The 22,327-nt window shown below is 40.4% G+C and overlaps 1 protein-coding gene across 1 annotated transcript in view; it reads right to left on the bottom strand.

Moving 5' to 3' along the window:
• LOC308089722 (carbohydrate sulfotransferase 1-like) overlaps positions 1 to 16,950 on the bottom strand; it is a 203,282-nt gene extending 186,332 nt beyond the window's left edge. Inside the window, exon 1 of the mRNA XM_080434608.1 lies at positions 16,939 to 16,950. The gene's annotated coding sequence lies outside the window, so the exon portion shown is untranslated. The remainder of the gene's footprint in view (positions 1 to 16,938) is intronic.
• Positions 16,951 to 22,327: the final 5,377 nt, after the last annotated feature.

A 22,327-nucleotide genomic window follows, 5' to 3' on the forward strand; every position in this document is an offset into this window, starting at 1 on the left:
CCTGGGGGTCCCCGGAACCCAGTTGGAGAACTGGGGGCGGCAGTGGCTCACGGGTAGAGTGGCCGGGTAGAGTGAACTGTACAGTGCAAGGTTCCCAGTTCGATCCCGGGCTGGGGGGCTCCCCCAGAGTTGAGCAAGACGCTGAACCCCTAATTGCTCCCGATGAGTAGGTTGGTGCCTTGCATGGTTTCCTCCGCCATCGGTGTATGAATGGGTGAATGTAATGCGCAATATTTCAGATGGCTGAAAGCAGGGTAAAAGCAACGATATTTAGTGAAATTGAACACTAACATGATTAAGTTATGCTTGTATTAATAAGAGAGAAAAAGGTATGTACAAACAATGTAAACCATTGTCATAGTGCACTATAGTTTATTGTGGACACAACACTAAATGCAGTTTGTCGGTGTTTGACTCTGGACAGTCAGTGAGTCACTCTAGCCTCCCCGTCACAGCAAAGTCACAGCAACAGGAGAGGATGTGAACCTTAGGACCGTTTGGGTCCCCCCCGATTTTGACAAATAAAGTAGACTAATATAAAGTATTCAAACAAACAATCAAAGTGAACACATATTCTTCCAATCCATCAACCACAATGTCATTTAACCCATTAAAACCGGGAAATATTTTTTGAGGGAAAATGTAAATTAAAATAAATTTAAAAATAAAATAAATGAAAAACGTAATTGTAAAAACAATTGCGCATTAGAAGGACAATATCAGTCACCAGAACCAAGGAAGGGGGAATTCGATGAATCCATCATGGTTAAAATGGAGATTGAAGTTACAATGGGTTTGTATAGGAAAGGGGTGTGTCTGATAAAATGAATATCAAATATCTAAATACTGAATCAAGCAACTTAAAAGCTATCCGTGCTCTCAAAAGCCAGACTAGACATTAAGATGCCCCAGACGTATACCGCCTCCCCCATGACAGCCGGGGCGCCTGATGGAGGGGAAGGGAACTGGTTGGAATAACGCGTTCCTTCCACGCGCTATGTCCTACCGGGGAAACTCTCCCCTGTCAGGTGACAAGAAGGTCAGTTGGCTCTCGTGTATTGAAGGAAGCTTGAGCTCGGCCCTGGCCTCCCTGGCTGTGGAGGACTGGTGTAGCGCCCAGGATAACTTAGGAAATTGGCAACGGGTGACAAAAATGGGTTACAAAAATCGCGGGATTTTTTTTTTAAATAAAATAAAAAGATGCCCCAGACGTGTTTGAAAGTGAAATATGCCTTTAATGGGTTAATAGTTATTGTGTATTTGTAGCAAAAAGACCAGCTTAAAATGTTCTCACAAAGTTGTTTTTGTCAGACCAATTCCTGCCTTCTTGAATCTCAGCCCTGACAGACAATAATACACAGCAACATAATGTTTATAGATATGTTCCGCTAATTCTACATGTTCCATCACAATCACATGAAATTGTATGATTAACAAACAATTAATGAACAGGTCAAATTATTCAGACAGTGGATATTAATCCATCTTGGATATCATTGATAAAGGAAATGCTATTAACTGGTATCAGAGCATGTCTTGATGGACACCCTTCCCAGATCCTGTACCAAACTCTACACAAACCCTTAAATAAAGTGAAGTAATTAAACCACATTAAACCTATGTCTGAAGCTATAAACCATATGATCACACCTCTGATCAATAGATATAGAACACAGATGATCTGATGGTTAAATATGCACTAAAAATAATTTACAATTTAATTTGTACATTTGTAAAGTAATGCATTTGTCAGACGCTCTTAATCCAGAGTGATTTACAGTAAGTTAGGTATCAAATTAAGTCCTGCTATAAGTCAACTTGAAGAGTGAACATTTCAGCTTTTGTATACTTTTGCAAGAATTAATAGAAAGACATGCATATAGCCTTAGAAGCCTTTTTATATATATATATAATAAATGGGGAAGGAAAAATTAATTAATTAAATACAATTTTCTCTGCCATGAGTAATTCAATAAACAACAGCATTACAAGTAGCTTAATAATTGTCTCTGAGAGTATGTTTTACCCCCTGTCCGTCCGTCCGTGTGTCCGTGTGTGTGTCCGTGTGTGTGTCCGTGTGTCCGTCTGTCACCAGCTAATCTCCGGCACCGTTGGCCCAGTCGCTCCGAAACTGTGCACACACACTCCTTGGATGCCAATTCAGAACTTCTGCCCCAAATCTTTCACATGGGCCTGTTATAGCGCCACCAGGAGGCCGATTTGTGCAAAACCCATTTTTTTATATTACTCCTACAAATTGTATCCAAACGTCATGCAAATCAGTACACAGTATCACTATAGTCATGTGATCAACACGGATCTGTCCAATTTCCCATATTCTATCCTCATTGCCTAAGGTTGGCTTCCAAAGTTTGCAGGATTGGTCCGTTTTGAACAAAATGCCTCAAAGTATACACACAGCTTGCGATTTCCGTGAAATTTCACACGCACATTCCCACTAAGCCGAGGAAGAAATGCCACCCTTCTCACATTGGCCTGTTATAGCGCCACCAGCAGGTCTAATTTAGCAAAACACATTTTTGGAACAAAATGCCTCAAATCATGAATGCAGTGTCAATGCAAGAATAAATGATACGGTTGGCACCCTTTTCACATTGGCCTATTATAGCGCCACCAGGAGGCCAGAATAACGTACCTGACCTGGCGGAGACCTGTGCTCCGATGAGCACTTTTTCTAGCTTAAATGTGTTTCTCTGACACTGTGGAATCTAGATTAGAATTAAAACATAATATTACACACAGGTCTGGTAAGAGATCTATTCTGCTCTCAGAACCACTTGAAGCATGGCAGTTTCCCAGCTTTGTAGATGTAGAGCAAAGGATGAGCAAACCCTGACATCAAAACAATTGTATATGTGATTAACAAAGAAACTTCGATTAAATTAGTCAAATAAGTTACAATAACAGTAATATGGCTCAGTGTAGTCACTACCATTACTATCAAGCTGATCAGAATAATTTTAAAAGCCCTTCTCTTCATGTCATTTCCCTCCCCTCTGTCCCTCTGTCCTTCTCCTGGTCCAGGCTGTTTCAGAGCTCTGAGGACCGAGAAGCAGCAGAAAGACATCACAGAAATGCACACAATGTCAAAGCCCAGTAAGATGTAACCCAACACTCTTCGTGCCCAAAATTCAAACAAGCTGAATGCAAGACTCATCAGCCAGACAACACAGCAACAGGCCACCCTGTACCGAAGAGCTTTGTACCTGAGAAATACCACAGGGTGAACCACCGCTATGTAACGCTCCACACAGATACAACACTGGAACCATGGAAGAGAGAACATGACACAAACACCAACAAAGGAACTAATCATGCCAAAAATAATGTTGTGTGTGAAGAGATGTGCTAAGTCGAAGACAGCGGCCAGGGAAGAGATGATCACAGATGCAGTCAGGTTGAGATAAAAGAACTCTGAGGCTATCGTCCCACCAGCTCCACTCAGTATCAGCCACACAACGTAGCTGTTGATGGGGAGACCCAGGATGATGTAGATAGAGTTGCTAGCAGTTTGTAGTGTCAGATAGGTGTCGATCTCTGAGGATATGAAGGGGATGGAGGAGTTGGTGCCATTTCCCTGTATGTCGTTCATCTTAAGGCTGTGCGTGTGTCCTGTTGGTTCAGAAGAGAAAAACATAATGGCTGATTGAGTTCAGTTAACTGCATATAAAAATGACACAACTAAACATTTTAAACAACTCTTCTCAACGTTCTTATGAAAACAGCAACTATTTTAATGAACAATGAACACAAGGTTAAAGTGATCTCACGTTTTAGATGCCAGCAGAGTCTCAGATCTCTGAGTCGGTGTTTTGGTGAAGTCTCTTCTTCAGACAGTCACTGTCTTCCTGATGGCAAATCCTCCAAATGATGAACTCTCTACTTTGCCTCCTCTAACCATTCCCTTCACTGCTCATCCTTCCTCTGTACTGCTTGTTGTACAACTGCACTTATGAGCATTTTCATATTTCTTTTAATGGTTATTCCATGGAAATGTATACGTGGGCAGTCGTTATCCAAAAGGATCATCGCCGGCCCTTGGTTGGATCATTTGTTTATTACATAATCATGTAGCCTTTGTTCGCCCTGGGTTAAAGTCATACTCTGTAACTTTATCAATTAAACCATTTTTACATTTGATTTTTTTCACAGGTTTATTTTTCAAAATAGTCCAGACACCGAATGTTCTTTTTGGCTTAAGTGGGAAATGTGGTCAATAGCATTTTTTTCTTTTTTTTTTCTCAGTCCAAAACATTGTCTACTGTATACATACATTCATGAAACCTCCTGCTGACCAGCTGTCAGCATTGGGCAGTTTCTTATATAGGGGGGTAATTCTGACCAATAGGTACCTCTATGGTATAAAAAAAGAAAAGACTAATGGAAATTAGGACACATACATTTTGTTTTCTATTACCTGTAATTTAATAATAGGTCTAGTGTATTCAACTTTGTTGCTAAGAGCTGAATGTTGAGCAATTAGCCAGTGGGTCCAACAGGACTGAATAGGGTATGTGGGGGTTGTCTTTTTATTTTCTAAAGAGAGTCATTCTCAATACCTTCAAATAACACATTTCCAACTGCTGACCTTTGCTGACCTTAGATTTTTCAGAATAAGGTCACTTTAAGTGTACATTAGAATACATAGATGTTATACCTAGAATTACGTTGTAATGACCAAAAACAAAAAGGCATGTTCTGAATATTTGCAACCAACATATGTACTCAAGTTAAGTCAGTGATTTCATGCAGGTTGACCTCAGATGAAACCTCCAGCAGTGCATCTCAGCCCTCCATGCATCTGGCTAGCTCTCTACGACTTTCTGCACCTGCATCCTTCTTCAGAATGTCCTCATTATGTAGATATGGGACACCTTTGTGATCAATACCCATGTGTAGGTTCCCACAGAACCAGTGCCTTAATTATTGCAAGGGTTCCCAAACTTTTCAGGCCGTGACCCCCCACAATAATCATATTTGAACTGGGGACCCCCCGACCCTGACAAGCACTTGGACTTGTAGGAGTTGAGACATTCACAACACCTCACAAAGCGAGGCGTTGTGAGCTTGTAGATCTAATACATATAAATTCTTATAAAATACAAAATGTTGATTTTCTTTAAATAAATTGTTACATTGGGATGTTATCAAACTAAAACAACAAGGAGCAGGGTTAAAACATATGGGGGGGGGGGGTGTGGTATGGACCTCCCAACAAATCTAACACTGAGGACTCGACAGTGTCATGTAATTCCAGCAGATGGTTTATTGACACATTTATGATGCACACAACGTGTTGCATGTACAGTAAGACCAAAAACTCTGTATCGGGGGTGACGTCTGGTCACGTCAGCTAGCCTGGTTAACCCCTCCCTCCGGAAAACTAATTTCCATTGGTTTTCAGAGGTGAGTCTAGCGTACAGGCCTGTCTGGGTGTTTCTCCACAGTTCATAACATGAACTGTCCTATCAGCTCCTATTGCTCAATGTTCTGTGATTGACAGCGAAGGTTGGCCAATCAGGTGGCGAGTTCGAGTGAAACCGAATGGAACCGATTGCAGCCGTCAAAAATGAGCCACCATCTCGTCTGTCCGTTGTTGTTGGTTTCGGTTTTAAAACTTTAAAACGCTCTCGAACTTCTTTATTGAGGCACGGAATTTACTTTTAAGTAGAATTTAGTAGTTTAACTTCATATATGTGGTCAATTAGTCATGACAGAGCCTATAAAAAATAAAAATTCAGAGAACCGGCAGGGGCGGGCAGTGACACGTATGTATCCGAATAAAGCAACCTATTTTCGGCATAGCCCCTTCAAAAGTCCCCTTGCGTCATACTTGGCTGGTGGTAGGGAAAATGAGCTGCTGATTGGCTGAAGGGGAATGAACTGCTGATTGGCCGAAGGGGTTGTCAGTCAACTGTACTAATCCAGCCCAGCTCCCAAGTTGCCCATACAGGTCTGTAGACCAGACTCCTTCCTGAAATCACATGCAAATGAGATTTCCGGAGGGAGGGGGGTTTACCAGGCTACACGTCAGCCCATTAGGGTAAACTAATGTCATTGTGAGGTCTCTGGAAACATCTTCACACAAGGTGACCTATAGAGTTGAGTAAAGTTTTCTAAAGCAGTGGTTCTCAACCTGTGGGTCGGGGAGTCCCCAGATGACAGTGAAGTGACAATTTAAGGACATTTAAGACCTTTTTATTAGCTAAATAAAAAGAAGGAAAGAAAAGAAAAAAGTGCATTACTGCATCACAAGTGATCAACATACTATACTTTCAAACATTGGCCAAATTGTCAAATAAATAATACATAAAAATCAAATAAATAATGAATAAACCAATCTACAATCGGGGGGGGGGGGCTTTGAAGGGGGGGCTTTGAACCTGGTCAGCATCAGAGTTTAGATGAGGTGTGACATTCAAACACTGATGGACGTGGTGCTCAATGATGTAGAAACCATCACCATTCATCACCTGCCTGTTGCATCAACAGCAGGCAGCTTGAACCATGGATTCACGTTGTCAATGCAAAGTTCTGCACCCGACATCGACATGTTTCAACTGGAACGAGACTCATTGGAGCTGTTGTTGTTATTTTATTCGAGACTGGATCTTCTCACATTACACATTCATAGAAAAGAAAAAAAGCTGTTGACCGGTTAAAAAAAGAAAGTACTTCCCTGACCTGTTGGCAGCATGGATGCAAATTGACGCTGATCTGTGAGATTACCACAGATTGACACAACACTTGGTGGACAATACATACAGCTAGGGGACATACATGTATTGACAAATGCTGTTCAACATGGCTCACCCCTTAAAAATATATATATATATATCTAAGTGGCGAGATGTCACTGTTTTGTTTTTGTTAGTTTTCTGCCTTTATTGACCGTCACTCAGTAGTGAGGGAAAGACAGGAGACTGGGAAAGAGAGTAGGGGAGTGACGTGCAGCAAAGGTCTAACCCGGTCCAGTACAGGAATTGAACCGGGAACTCACTATCAGCCATTATAGTCCGGTGGTTTGGTACGAAAATCGTTCACTTTTTCATAAGGTTTAAGCATTGATATCGTCTACGACCTTGTGATTGTGAAAAAAGGGGCCTAACTTATTTTTGATTTAATTTGAACACTGACATTTTATGGGACATGTATTATGATAAATTAGAGTTAGATAGAGTGTACAGCAGTTCGTAGTGTCAGACTGGTGTCGATCTCTGAGGATATGAAGGGGATGGAGGAGTTGGTGCCATTTCCCTGTGTGTCTTTCATGTTAAGGCTCTGTGTGTGTGTCGTAAGTCGTAACTGGTTCAGAAGAGCAAGATATAATGGCTGGATTTGAGTGCAGTTAACTGAATATAAGGCCCCGATTCACCAAGCGATTTACGACCATATTTTGTACGTAGGCCTACCGGCATTTAAGACAAATCCTACACCTGCAGTCAGATTCATTAATGTTTTTTGGTCTGTGTTTTGTGCATCAGGTGCGCACGTTCTCAGGTCAGCCCCCGAGGCTGTCTTACCAGGGCTGAAATGTGCGTATGTCTTTACAATGCTTTATTCTTCATGCCAAAATCAGTTACAACAGTGGCAAACCTCAAATAAAATATATATGTGCCCAACATTTGTCAGCACATATAAAAAAAATGAAAAAAAGTCAAACGATGTATTGCATTTAGAGCTGAATTATTAGGTCCCTCAGTGTGTTTGCCAGCGGGCCATCTGAGCCAAAGTGTCACGTAATAATGAAAATAGGCTATGATGCCTTAATGAAACTGCGGAGGGACTGATGCACCTCCAGTGTCCGTGCCGCGGTATTAATTTGTAATAGCCTGCTGTAGGCTACTCTACTGTATATTAATCACATGAACGCCACACACAACAGCCTAATACATTTTACCATGAGGAAACTATAGTGGATGAAAGCTGTGTCCAGAAAATCCATTCCCATTCCGACGTAGGACAGTGATATATTAATCAAAAATGAACTAATTTAATCAATAAGTAATCAATAAGCTTTGGTCCATAATCGGATAGCAGCGTTCCACTTGTATGCCCTGGATTTATTTTCAACATCATCTTTTTACCTCGGTAAACGTGAGCAATGTTCAGTAGAAAAGGCTTATAAAATATCCTTTCCAGGTTATTAGTCTATTATTTGCTGGTGGGGTTAAACCTTGTAAACATTACACATTACGTTCAGCTGATCCATCGTGCAATAGTGGGACTTCCAGACAGATCAGAATGATATTCAAGTTCTCTGTCAGTGTCAAGGCAATGCGGCCGACATCTGTAAGTTTGGACGAGAAGTTAAACTCCCAGCTCCGGTGTTGCCAGATTTTGTGAGAGAAATAAGCAACCAGGTCTATGAAAATAAGCCCAAAAGAAGCTAGCCATATGAGAACTGTAAACCTATATATATTGTATACATTGAAATGATATACTGTAGTGTATACATTGGAGATAGCCGATCTACAAGCCAATCTACAAGCTCAAAGCGCTTCTTGATGCGTTGTGAGCTTGTAGATCTGCTATTTAAAAACAAATTGCAATAAAATGTGGAATATTTGGAAGATTTTTTAAACATTCTAACAACACAAATCTGGTAAGGGGCGCTCCAGCTGGCACAACACATTTTCAGATGGGGCTTATAGGGATAAATTAGCCTACATAATAACTTGGGGGTCCATGACATAAAAATATTTGAGAACCACCGGTTAAAATAATTGAACAATTGTGAAGCAAGCCCAAATAATCAACTACACTTTAGAAACAAGCGCAAAAAAAACGCACGCCACAGCTACCAATATTTACAAGCAACTTTACAGAAAAATAAGCCCAAATTCGCTTATAATAAGTGACATTAAAGTTGGATGCTGTTGGATGCAGACCAACCTGGTCATACGCACGTCTCAGGGATATACGAACCCCTTTGAGAATTGCACGTCAGTTTTTTGAGTACCAAAAATACGACCTCCTTTACAAACTTTATTTACCCCATATTTACGACCAGCATAACGAATCGGGGCCAATGACACAACTAAACATCTTACACAACTCTTCTCAACGTTCTGGTAGTGATCCGGGGTAGCCATGCTCCTATACAGGTTTTAGAACATTGGGGGAGCCATTGCTTCGATGGCCCCATTGATCAGCTACCAGTGCTACAAGCCGGTGAGCTTGTAGATCGCCTGTTTTCACTATATTTCAAATAGCGCTTTAAGTGGTTACTAAAAGTACACTAAGTGGTACAAACCTTTCTGTTTGCCATTGACTTTATAGAGTGTTTTTCTTCTTTTCCATTATTCTTCTGCACTGTGATTTTATGCTTGTAGCCTATGTGTAGTTATAAATCTACTTCTTTCCATTTATATATATTTTGTTATTTTCAAATGTTCTTTCATAGTGTGTTGGTTATGCTCTGTGTCTTAATGTTTTAACTCTTAATGTTTTATGTAAAGCATGGTGAATTGCCGTGTTGCTGAAATGTGCAAATACATAATATATTAACATACAAATAAACAGACATTCAAATAATGATTAATGTGATGCTCCATGATGCAAAAACCACCTCCATTCACCAATTGTTTTTCAATGCAAAATTCTTCCCCTGACATCAATATGTTGGAACAGAAGCCAGACTCATTGCAGCTGTTGTTGTTGTTGTTGTTGTTGTTGGTACACACCAAGCCATGGTGAAGACGTTTTGATCTGATGTAGATCTTCATGTCAAATCACCAGCATCAGCTCCAGACTAGCCATATATCCTGGATGGACGCTGGATACATTTATATAAAACAAAACAAAAAAACATACATTGATACAAATAAGCTGTCATTTAGAAAAATGTTCAGGAAATGCTGTTCTATATTTGTCCCTTCAGAACCAAACCATGGAAAGAATATAGTGGAGTGATTTAACTGTTGAGCTTTCAGACACAAACTACTCTACATGATGTTCTGTTTAAGTGCCTCACTTGCAGTGGTGGAAAGTAACTAAAAGTATATAAATTACACATAACCAAAAATAAAATAATATCAGAGCAACATTTACCCCATAGACTCCTCCCCCCCACCCCTTTTAATCACTAACTTGCTAACCCAGTGGTTCCCATTTTTTTTTGCTCGAGACCCAAAACTACCCAAAATTGTGAAAATAGCCGGAATTGTGAGTTTGTAGATCTGCTATTTTCACTATTTCTTAAAATAAGTTTTTTCTAATTCATGAAATTTATTTGATTTTTGCATTTATTTAGTTTTTTAAATTTGTCTTTAATTCATGATTTTTTTAAATAATATTTGGAAATCTTCTGAAATTATAATAATAATAATAATTAAAAACAAAATGTATAAGAAACAAAAAAATAAAGGTATATTTAGTCACGACCCATAAATAGGTCCCCACCCACTGTTTTGTAAGAGTGACTGCATGGTCCACAATGTCAAATGCCTCAGGAGTCACGTTCACTTACAGGGACTGGTACCTTTGGATATGAGGGGTGGGTGTGGTTGTGGAGGTAAGAGGGGGGCTGGAAGTCCAGGGAGTCCTGGGCTGTCCCCTAAGTCCCCTGGGCTGTCCCCTAAGTCCAGGGAGTCCTGGGCTGTCCCCCTCTCCCCTGTAAAGATGTGATGAGCTCCAGACTCTGGGACCGAGGTGGGCCATCAGGTCTATGAGAAAGATGGTCTCTTCAGTGGAGATACAGTGAAGAGACATGGCCTCTTATGGGCCTGGAGGGTGTGGGGGTCCATGCAGAACGGTCAGACACTACAGGGCGTCTAGGCAGGGGTGTAGCGGGGATAGGGTCTTTTTAGTCTGTCTGTCTGTCTGTAAACAGCTAATGTCAGGCACCGCTGGACCGATCGGTGTGAAACTTTGGACGCAAACTCCCAGGAGGCCAAGGAAGAACTGACACCCCAAATGTTTCAAATCAGCCTCATGGTGGCGCTATAAATGGTTGCAACACAGCCCTGGGTAGGTAACCCGGCCTTGCGGGTGTCTGCGCCCCAAGGAACACACTTTTCTAGTATTTTTCTAAACAATAGCAAAAATAGCACATCAAGCTTGTGGGCTTGTAGGTCACTACTATAGGGTTTTAATCCATTTAGACCTGGAACAAGCCAGGAACACTTCTTTGTGTAGTTGTTGCTCTTATAGCATTTTTTTATGATGTTGAAAAGCGTTTTTAGAATCGGCCCAGGTCTAAATGTGTTAAGCTGTTACATAAAGTAAGTGGTAAAATCCTGTCTGTTTGCCACTGCCTTTTATTTTAGTTATTTTCAAACGTCCTTTAATGTGTTGTGCTCTGTGTCTTGATGTCTTAATGCTTCATGTTTTATGTAAAGCACTTATTGAAATGCGATGCTAAACAAATGAACTATCCTCGCCTAAGCCTTGCTTTGTTTGCCATGCAGCCTCGTGTGTGTGTTTTCTGAAACGACGCATCTGTGTCAGTGTTGCCAGGTCTGGTTTTTATAATCGACTTTGGGCTTGTTTTTTTGTGAAGTTGCTTGTAAATATTTGTAGTTGCTGGGTGCCAAAATAACCTTGTTTAAACCAGTGGTTCTCAAACAATTTCATGTCATCTGTGTTGTCAAAATGTTTAAAAAACGAGTCAATCACTTTGTCACTTATTTCCCTTTTTTTTTTTTTTAAATACAAGATCTACAAGCGCACACATCGCGCCACATCGCCTGCTGTTATGAGATTGCAGATGGGCAATTTTTTTAAATATCTGACGCACATAGGTTTAAAGTGCTCATGTAGCCTATAATAGTCACTTCTTTTGGGCTTGTTTTCATAGAGCTGGTTGCTTATTATTTCTCTCGCAAAATCTGGCAACACTGATCTGTTTGTGACATTCAAATAATGATTGATGTGTTGCTCCATGATGCATCCATCACCTGCCTGTTACAACAACAGCAGCAGAATGACCCGTGGACGCATGAGGTCACTATGTAAAGTTCTGACTCCACCTGACATCATGTTTGAACTGGAGCGAGACTCATTGGAGCTGTTGTTATTGTTGTTGTTGTTGTTGTCACCACAACGGATACAGGATAGGTGGGCATTGGGGACATCTGTGCACCTCGATGTAAAATTGGCTATATTGTCCATAGTGTAAAAAAAGTCTTAAGTAATGTAAAGTATCCATGTTGTGAACATGCACGGTACATCATTATCAGACTTAATTTCATCCTTCTTGTTTATGCCCCAAAATGACTGGATATACAGGTTTTCGTAGAAATTGTAGAAATATTAGACCTTAATTGTCAAATATTATATAATAAGCATGTTCTAATCACGTATAAATTGCATGTACTGTATAAAGTCCACGGAACCCCATCTGAAATTATAATTATTGCCAGGGACCCCTGTAACAGATTTGTGTCATTAAAATGTTTCCAAAATATTCCACATGAATCCGATCTACAAGCTCAGTCTCCAGAGCTTGTAGATCGGCTATTTTCAAATAGCCGATGCATATTGGTTTATAGTGCTCATGTGGCCTATATCATATTCCCTTCTTTTGGGATTGTTTTCATAAACCTAGTTGCTTATTTCTCTCGCAAAATGTGGTAACACGGTTTACTACTGCATAGATGTGCTGCTTCACCAGCAATGATGGGAAGTACATTTACTCAAGTAATGAGGTAGCCTACTTTTACTTGACTTGAGTATTTCCTCAGGTACAGATCTGTATAAGGGTCCATTTGGAACCCCCTCAAGGAACCTTGAGGTTCCCCGGACCCCACTTTGAGAACCACTGTGATAGAAGATAAGTAGCCTACCGGTGATCTACTAATTCTACAATGGCGACTGAACTCAGAACAATTAATCGGGGCGTCGATGGCCAGGTGGTTAAGGCGTGTCCCACATTAGCTCCGATCGGAACCTCTCCCTCCACTATATAGTTCAGAGCTATCATGGAGGGAGAGTTTCCAAACGGGGCTAGAGCTAGTCCCACAGAGGCTTTGGTGCCTGAAAACCCTAAACTTGACACTTAAAGGGATATTTCACTTTCAAAAAAACTTTTGGTCATTTTATCATCTACTCAGGCCTTTGTGAGCCCCCCAGACAGTTTTTAAGTTGCTTGATTCATTATTTAGATATTTGATATTCATTTTATCAGACACGCCCCCTTCCTATACAAACCCATTGTAACTTCAAACTCCATTTTAACCATGTTAGATTCATCAAAAACACCCGTCCTTGGTTCTGGCGACTCACCCTGCCCTCCTAATGCGTGAGGGGGCCGTGTTTTTCCGATAACTTTTTTCATTTATTTTATATATATTTTTTATTGTATTTTATTTTTTTCATTTTCCAAAAAAAATATTAAAAATAAATGAAAAAATTAATTGAAAAAACACGGCCCCCTCACGCATTAGGAGGGCAGGATGAGTCACCAGAACCAAGGACGGGTGTTTTTGTTGAATCTAACATGGTTAAAATGAAGTTTGAAGTTACAATGGGTTTGTATAGGAAGGGGGCGTGTCTGATAAAATGAATATCAAATATCTAAATAATGAATCAAGCAACTTAAAAACTGTCTGGGGGGCTCACAAAGGCCTGAGTAGATGATAAAATGACCAAAAGTTTTTTTGAAAGTGAAATATCCCTTTAAGGCAAGTTTCTACAAAGGGGAAATCATATAACCCTAGATTTTTGCCGACCAAAAAAAAGGAAGAATGCCTGGCACGATGCACTGTTGATAATGCTTTGTTCTGCTACCATGGCATTCTGTTCCATCCTGGAGCTCTATATTCTGATAGTAATCATTACTGTAGAGTGTTTGTTCAGTAACAGTGTTAAATAGCTCTATATTCTGATAGTAATCATTACTATAGAGTGTTCACTGTTTCAGCCCAGCCCTGCACATTAACTCTGCAGCCCCCTGCTGGAAAGCATCCCAGCCCAAACATTAACGTAACTAATAATTGGGCCGCGCAACCTAGCCTGGTAAACGTCGTCACTCATCGTTCTGTGATTGACAGGACAGCGAAAGTTGGCCAATCAGGTGGCGAGTTCGAGTGAGCCCGAATGGCACCGAGTGCAGCCTGAATGCAGCCGAACAAAACACGAACGGCAGCCATCTTTTCTGTGCGCTATTTTCTCCGCTGTTTTAGAACTTAAAAAAGCTCTCAAACTTCTATTTTGAGGCACGGAATTTACTTATAAGATATCGTTTGGATAGAATTTAGTTTTTTAACTTCATATATGTGGTCAATTAATCATGACAGAGCCTATCTAAAACATTTTTTTTAGAGAACCGGCAGGGGCGGGCAGTGACACGCATGTATCCGAATAAGGCAACCTATTTTGGGCATGGCCGTCTCAAAAGTCCCGTTGCGTCACATTAGTCTGGAAGTGGTAAAAATGCACTGGCTGAAGTGGGAAACTGCTGATTGGCTGAAGGGGTTGTCAGTCAACGGTATTACTCCCGCCCAACTCCAGCCCAAAGCCACAATCAAACTCACTCCTGAAATAAATTACAAATGAGATTTCTGGAGGGAGGGTTTACCAGGCTACGCGCAACCCGGAAATGACCGTAATAATCCTAAAACAGGAGCGAAAATATTGGGCCCAGAAAATATTGGGCCCAGTGGCCCAGTGGGCCAAATGGCCAGTCTGCCCCTGCCACACTAGCACACCTCCAAAATCACGTTCTTTCCACAAATGTGTAAAGGTAAACCATATGCAGAGATGGGAAGTAACGAAGTAAAAGTACTTCGTTACTGTAACAAAGTACTTTTTTTGAGTATATGTACTTTACTCAGTATTTATTTTTACCTTTATCCGTTACATTTTAACACAAGTAATAGTACTTTCTACTCAGTACATTTTCAAAACAGGCTCGTTACTTTAGTTTTAATGTTGCGCGCGGATCAAACGAAAAGAAGCGCAAGAGCTATTATTTATAGCTCTGTGTGTCACGTTACTACAAATGAGTATTATACTTCCTGTATAGACACCAAAATAAAACTAAGTTAATCAATCATTACCAGTGGCTCTTATTTTGAAGTCCTTAGGGGAAGTTTGTTTCTTTTGATCACGAGCTGTTATGACTCGTCGGTCTGATCGCACGTGTGTGTGTGTGTGCGCGCGTGCGTACCGGTGAGACGAATATAAACAACACGTGGATTAATCGCAGGTTTTGGCCAAACCATGCTCCTCTGACTTAAACATTGTTGTACTGTGGAAGTGTGGTAGCCTTGGATCAAGACTATCGGTCATAGTCTTGTAACAAGGCTAGAAGTTTGTCAAACTCTTTCAACCTCTGCAGCATCATTAGGTGAGTTCATCTACAACAACCAAACACAAAGTGCAGATAAAACGACAAATCAAGCACATAACGTGCGACTGCGAGCGAGCGGCATAATGTCAGCCTGAGCATCGCAAAAGCTGTGTGTGTGTGTGTGTGTGTGTGTGTGTGTGTGTGTGTGTGTGTGTGTGTGTGTGTGTGTGTGTGTGTGTGTGTGTGTGTGTGTGTGTGTGTGTGTGTGTGTGTGTGTGTGTGTGTGTGTGTGTGTGTGTGTGTGTGTGTGTGTGTGTGTGTGTGTGTGTGTCGCGTGTACGTTTACTTTGAAGTAGGCTTGTCTGTGTTCACTTGCTGTGTTTGAATGAAGTACAGTTGTTAATGCCATCTCTTGCTCTGTCTGTAGTATGGTAACAGTAACAGGATAGGTGGGCACTACAGACATCTGGGCACCTTTAAAATATTTTGTTCAAACTGTAAAAATAAATAATTGGGGGGAAATTGTCTAAAGCAGGGGTCTTCAAAGTTTTTCAGGCCAAGGACCCCTTCGCTGTGAGAGAAATGAAGCAGGGACCCCCTTAGCTGAGAGAGGGATGAAGCAGGGACCCCCTAGCTGAGAGAGAGATGAAGCAGGGACCCCCTTAGCTGAGAGAAAGATGAAGCAGGGACCCCCTAGCTGAGAGAGAGGTGAAGCAGGGACCCCTTTAGCTGAGAGAGAGATGAAGCAGGGACCCCTTAGCTGAGAGAGAGATGAAGCAGGGACCCCTTGGCTGAGAGAGATGAAATGGGGACCCCTTGGCTGAGAGAGAGATGAAGCAGGGACCCCTTATCTGAGAGAGGGATGAAGCAGGGACCCCATAGCTCTGAGAGAGAGAGAGAGAGAGAGAGAGAGAGAGAGAGAGAGAGAGAGAGAGAGAGAGAGAACCCCTTAGCTGAGAGAAAGATGAAGCAGGGACCCCCTTAGCTGAGAGAAAGATGAAGCAGGGACCCCCTTAGCTGAGAGAAAGATGAAGCAGAGACCCCCTTATCTGAGAGAGGGATGAAGCAGGGACCCCATAGCTCTGAGAGAGAGAGAGAGAGAGAGAGAGAGAGAGAGAGAGAGAGAGAGAGAGAGAGAGAGAGAGAGAGAGAGAGAGAGAGAGAGAGAGAGAGAGAGAGAGAGAGAGAGAGAGAGAGAGAGAGAGAGAGAGAGAGAGAGAGAGAGAGAGAGAGAGAGAGAGAGAGAGAGAGAGAGAGAGAGAGAGAGAGAGAGAGAGAGAGAGAGAGAGAGAGAGAGAGAGAGAGAGAGAGAGAGAGAGAGAGAGAGAGAGAGAACCCCTTAGCTGAGAGAAAGATGAAGCAGGGACCCCCTTAGCTGAGAGAAAGATGAAGCAGGGACCCCCTTAGCTGAGAGAGGGATGAAGCAGGGACCCCCACTACATATTGTATAAAATTGTGTTGCAGATTAAACATTTTCATAGATTTCATAAGTTCAGAGGAACATCCGGTACTTTTACTTTTACTCATAAAGTACATTTCAGAGCCTGTACTTTTTTACTTTTACTCGAGTAATTATTTGAATGACTACTTCTACCAAAGTAGTTTTTTTCACAAGTAATTGTACTTCTACTCGAGTACAGAATGTCAGTACTTTTCCCATCTCTGACCATATGTTGTTGTACGAATGATATTCACCCCCGCAGCTTCCTTGCATCCTATTGCCCGTAACCCACGACTGACACAGCCCTGGGGTAGGCCACCCAGCCTGGCTAAGGCCTGCACTCCGTGGAGTGCATTTTAGTTAATGTATACAATGCGAAGCTTTTTGTGGTTCTCTCAGACAAAACACAGCAACACAATTATTAGATTTTTATTTTGTTTGCAATCACAATCATAATGTAGGTGAATTAATTAAAAGTAGTTCATCAGCAGGTTAAAATATTTAGACACTCTTCCCAGATCCTGTACCAAACTCTACACTAACCATTAAATAAAGTGAAGTAATTAAACCACATCAAACTTATGTCTGAACTTAACCACCTGCAAGCTAACACTATTGATCACACCTCTGATCAATAGACATGATAGAACAAATATTCACTGCAAATCATGTCAGATAAAGTGGTGTCAAATCACCTGCCATAAGAGTGAACTTGAGAAGTGATCTTTCAGCTTACACTTTTAAAATAATTAATATGATTACATGCATTATTTTGGATCATCATGAACAATGATGTTATAATTATGTAATTATTAATTCATTATTAATACCTAATATATTTTTTCTGTACAATGTGTAATTCAATAAACAACAAAATAACAAATAGATGAATAATTTGTATCAGTTTGTCTGACACAGTGTATGTAGATTAATTTAAAACATAAAACACAATTACTAGATTTTTTTTTTATCACAATCATAATGTAGATGTATTTCAAATGAATGAATTAAAAGTAGTTAAAGAGCAGCTTAAGGTATTTAGACACTCTTACCAGATCCTGTACCAAACTCTACACTAACCATTAAATAAAGTGAAGTAATTAAACCACATCAAACTCATGTCTGAACTTAACCACCTGCAAGCTACAACCATTGATCACACCTCTGATCAATAGACATGATAGAACAAATATTCACTACAAATCATGTCAGATCAAGTGGTGTCAAATCACCTGCTATAAGAGTGAACTTGAGAAGTGATCCTTCAGCTTATACAATAATTAATAGGATTACATGCATTGTTTTTGGATCATCATGAACAATAATGTTAGAATGATGTCATTATTAATTCATTATTATTACCTAATATATTTTTATGTACAATGTGTAATTCAATAAACAACAAAATAACAAATAGCTGAATAATTTTAATCAGTTTGTCTGACACAGTGTATGTAGATTAATTTAAAACATAAAACATAATTACTAGATTTTTTTTTTCAATCACAATCATAATGTAGATGTATTTCAAATGAATGAATTAAAAGTAGTTAAAGAGCAGCTTAACATATTTAGACACTCTTCCCAGAGTGGTGTCAAATCACCTGCTATAAGAGTGAACTTGAAGTGATCGTTTCAGCTTACACTTTTACAACAATTAATAGGATTATATGCATTTTTTTTGTATCATCATGAATAATAATGTTATAATTATAATTTCATTTCATTTTCATAATACATTTTTCTGTACCATTAGTAATTCAATATACAACAACATAGCAAATGGCTGAATAATTTGATACTACATACTATTACACACAGGTCTGGTAAGAGATCTATCCTGCTCTCAGAACCCCTTGAAGCATGGCAGTTTCCCAGCTTTGTAGATGTAGAGCAAAGGATGAGCAAACCCTGACACCATAACGATTGTAAATGTGATGAATTTAGCAACTTGTGGTGGATTAGGATTAGTCAGATAAGTTACAACAATAGTAATTTGGCTCAGTGTAGTCACTACCATTACTATCAAGCTGATCAGAATAATTTGAAAAGCTCTTCTCTTCATGTCATTTCCCTCCCCTTTGTCCCTCTGTCCTTCTCCTGGTACAGGCTGTTTCAGAGCTCTGAGGACCGAGAAGCAGCAGAAAGACATCACAGAAATGCACACAATGCTAAAGCACAGAGAGATGTAACCCAACACTGTAATTGACCAAAACTGTAACGAGCTGAATGGAAGACTCATCAGCCAGACAACACAGCAACAGGCCACCCTGTACCGAAGAGCTTTGTGCCTGAGAAATACCACAGGGTGAACCACCGCTATGTAACGCTCCACACAGATACAACACTGGAACCATGGAACAGAGAAGTAAAATACAAAAGGAAAAGCAAAGACTGTAAATTTGAAAAAAAATGTGTTGTGTGTGAAGATCGATGCTAAGGTAAAGACAGAGGCCAGGGTAGAGATGATCACAGATGCAGTCAGGTTGAGATAAAAGAACTCTGAGGCTATCGTCCCACCAGCTCCACTCAGTATCAGCCACACAACGTAGCTGTTGATGGGGAGACCCAGGATGATGTAGATAGAGTTGACAGCAGTTAGTAGTGCCAGATAGGTGTCGATCTCTGAGGATATGAAGGGGATGGAGGAGTTGGTGCCATTTCCCTGTGTGTCGTTCATTGTGGCTGTGCGTGTGCGCTGCAACTGGTTCAGAAGAGAAAAAACATATCGGCTGGATTTAAGTGCAATGTAACATTGACACAACTAAACTCTTCTGAAAATAACTATTCTAATGAACAATGAACACAAGGTTAAAGTGATCTTACGTTTTAGATGCCAGCAGAGAGTCTCAGATCGGGTGTTTTGGTGAAGTCTCTTCTTCAGACAGGCACTATCTTCCTGATGGCAAATCCTCCAAATGATGTTCTCTCTACTTCGCCTCCTCTAACCATTACCTTCCCTCCTCATCCTTCCTCTGTACTGCTTGTTGTACAACTGCACTCATGAGCTTTGTCACCTTTCTTTTGATAGTGGGTTGTCCATGGAAATGCATATTTTATCACCCGGTCACTATGCAAACTTTGCCTTTGGCTGGATAACCTCGGACAACAACGATGTGTTGATAATTTGTTTATCACACACCCATGTATCCACTGCTCCAATGAAAGTTGTTTTTCATCATGTGCAGAAAGCACTGATGCTGCTCTTACTATCATTATTATTGGTGGTGGTAATATTGATACTTTGAGCCTGGGATTCTCAAATCCTGTGTTGAGGGTCACACAAGTCACACGACTACTCTTTCTCTCTCTGTCTCTCTCTCTAATTATGGACAGTCAGCCCAATGTTTGACAATTAAGGAAAATAAATGCTTACCAATAGTTTTCTTCACAAATGTGTTCATAAAGGTGTCTACTATCACCTCTGAATTTGTTCCAACCCAAATCCCTTGGGAAACTATGTGGGAGCCAATCAAAGTTGGGGTACCTGGAGGGCCTGGGCAAACAACTGGGACATTTTTTATTGGGCAATATGAGCTTGTGGGATGTCTTATTAAGGGTTTTCGGGGGTGCCGAATCCATTCCAGCCATTAGTTTTTAGTAAAACATTACTCCTGGCCATAACATCAGCGATGCCCACTTTTCAGTTGGCCTATCCATCAAATTGTGGTGGCCGTAATTGTCACTTATTCCCACTGATTCTTCGGGTACTTAGAAAGTCAAATAAAGGTACACAAATTCAGAGGTGATAGTAGACACCTTTATGAAGAAAGCTATTGGTAAGCATTTATTCACCATAATTGTCAAACATTGGAAAACTCTCCTTAACTTCTCTCTCTCTCTCTCTCTCTCTCTCTCTCTCTCTCTCTCTCTCTCTCTCTCTCTCTCTCTCTCTCTCTCTCTCTCTCTCTCAGCCACCATTATGCTGAATATAAAAAAAATATCTGTTTGTCTAAACAAGGTAGAAACAATTGTCCCAAATATATTGGGACAATTGTCATTTATAGTCATGGGATTACCTTAAAACAATGAGTCGGGACTCATGAAATTATTTCGGAAGATTACAATAATAGATTAAAACAATAAATACAAATACAAGTGTTTTCTTTATTTCTTGAAAGCTTTTATTAAATGGGGCTTAAGTGGTTAATTTGTGATGTATTTTTCTAGGTTTGGGTCCCAGGAGACGCCATATTCCTCTTTTGGGTCTCAAGACAAAACGTGTGAGAACCGCTGCCCTAAGCAGACCAGTGACATCTGCTGAAAGTTGGGGTACATGTAATCTTATGCGGGAACAATTGCAAACGTTTAACCCTGCCTTGTGTGAGGGTTCAAATTAGGTTATTTTATCATGATTGTAGATCAATTGCAGGGATTTGTCTTGCACCAATACCACTCCTTGGCAGAAAAACTGCCAACCCCACTTTCCCAGTCATCACAAACATTAAAAAGTTGCTTTATTCGTTGATTTCAATTTCTCAAATTCCTCAGGGGTCAAGGTCACTTAGAGCAGTGGTTCTCAACATGTGGGTCGGGACCCCAAGGGGGGCAAGATTTTTGGGGGTTCCCCAGATGGCAGTGAAGTGACAATTTAAGGACTTTTAAGACCTTTTTAAATACAGTGAAGTAATTAAACCACATCAAACCCATGTCTGAACTTAACCACCTGCAAACAACCATTTGTTCACATCTCTGATCAATAGACATGATAGAACAAATATGCACTGCAAATCATTTAAGATTAAGTGGATTCAAATCACCTGCTATAAGAGTGAACTTGAGAGGTGATCGTTTCAGTTCACACTTTTACAATAATTAATAGGATTACATGCATTTTCTTTATATCATCATGAACAACAATGTACACTTATAATTTCATTTTCATATTAGATTTTTTTTTGTATTTCAATAAACAACAACATAACAAATAGCTGAATAATTTGAATCAGTTTGTCTGACACAGTGGAGGATATAGATTCAATTTCAAACCGACTCAAACGTACACAGGTCTTGTAAGAGATCTATCCTGCTTTCAGAACCCCTTGAAGCATGGCAGTTTCCCAGCTTTGTAGATGTAGAGCAAAGGATGAGCAAACAATGACATCATAACAATTGTATATGTGATGAACTTAGCATCCTGGAAGGAATTAGTCAGATTAGTTACAACATTAGTAATATGGCTCAGTATAGTCACCATCATTACTATAAGGCTGATCAGAATAATTTTAAAAGCCCTTCTCTTCATGTCATTTCCCTCCCCTCTGTCCCTCTGTCCTTCTCCTGGTCCAGGCTGTTTCAGAGCTCTGAGGACCGAGAAGCAGCAGAAAGACATCACAGAAATGCACACAATGCTAAAGCCCAGAGAGATGTAACCCAACACTGGTTTTGACCAAAACCGCAACGAGCTGAATGCAAGACAGATCAGCCAGACAACGGAGCAACAGGCCACCCTGTACCGAAGAGCTTTGTACCTGAGAAATACCACAGGGTGAACAACCGCTATGTAACGCTCCACACAGATACAACACTGGAACCATGGAAGAGAGAACCAGAAACAAACAACAAAAGCAAAGGATTTAACAAAGGTCAAAATAATGTTGTGTGTGAAGAGCGATGCTAAGTTAAAGACA

Source organism: Gymnoscopelus braueri (assembly GCF_963280865.1).
Source record: "Gymnoscopelus braueri genome assembly, chromosome: 1".
In the NCBI taxonomy this organism is placed as follows: Eukaryota; Metazoa; Chordata; class Actinopteri; order Myctophiformes; family Myctophidae; genus Gymnoscopelus; species Gymnoscopelus braueri.